General features: G+C 38.0%; 1 pseudogene; it reads left to right on the top strand.

The window, feature by feature from the left end:
- Positions 1-492: 492 nt before the first annotated feature.
- LOC135051929 (5S ribosomal RNA) lies at positions 493-611 on the top strand (annotated as a pseudogene).
- The last annotated feature ends 384 nt before the right edge of the window (positions 612-995 follow it).

The raw sequence follows: 995 nt of genomic DNA on the forward strand, positions 1-995 counted from the left end.
TTGTGATAACTGTATCTTCTTTAGAGGGATTACTCTTTTCCCTCTTCTGTATGTGTTTTATGCCTTGTGCTCTCTGAACTTCATATACCAAAGGCTCTAATTATCTATATTCCATAATAGACTCAACTGTGCCCTTATTTTGTGATTTTTCTATCTCCCACTGGATTTTCCTCTCACTATACCTGGTATACAGAGTTTGGATTAATCACAATGTGCGCAGTAGCTAAGAGGTCTGTTTGATTCTGTTAAAGTGAACAGTATAAACATATACCTTATCCAACCATTATATCCTATTATCACCAATTTCGTGGACTCTCATTCACGATTCCCGGAACATTGTACCACAATAGTGGGAATTTTGGAACCGGGTCTAACGTGAAAAGCAGATCCACATTTTTTCACCAATCTTTTTCTTACTATTATTTGTATCTCTGGTTTCTTGTAATTTCATATTTCTTATATAGGTGCACTCTCATTGGTGTACACATAATTCTCTACTACCATACCACGCTGTCAGCGCCCGATCTCGTCTGATCTTGGAAGCTAAACAGCGTTGGGCCAGGTCAGTATCAGGAAAGGAGACTGCCTGCGAATACCTGGTGTTGTAGAGCAGGATTTTCCTCACTTATGTGATAAAAACACACCAACAGCAGTATCACCACTAATTCTATCCTGCAATTCTTCTATCACAGTGTTTACAATATCAGTAGTTTCTTTTACTGACTTCATGATGCCCATAAATCTTTTATGAAATTTTTCTCAAATTATGATATTTGTATGTAATTCAGGTGTGTTATCCCTAGAGGTGTGACTGCTGATCACCACTCTAGTTATCTACAGCCCATGAGCTTTTTCTCATATATAACTGTGTCTTGACCATCCTTTGGTTCCATCAATACAGAAATCCTGTACTGGTCAGGGGAAATGGGGGTATGACTAATCTGTGTCTACAACCTTTCCAAACACTCTTTACAATAAAGAGACCAGAACAATTT

This window comes from Pseudophryne corroboree, chromosome 2 (assembly GCF_028390025.1).
Source record: "Pseudophryne corroboree isolate aPseCor3 chromosome 2, aPseCor3.hap2, whole genome shotgun sequence".
Taxonomy (NCBI): Eukaryota; Metazoa; Chordata; class Amphibia; order Anura; family Myobatrachidae; genus Pseudophryne; species Pseudophryne corroboree.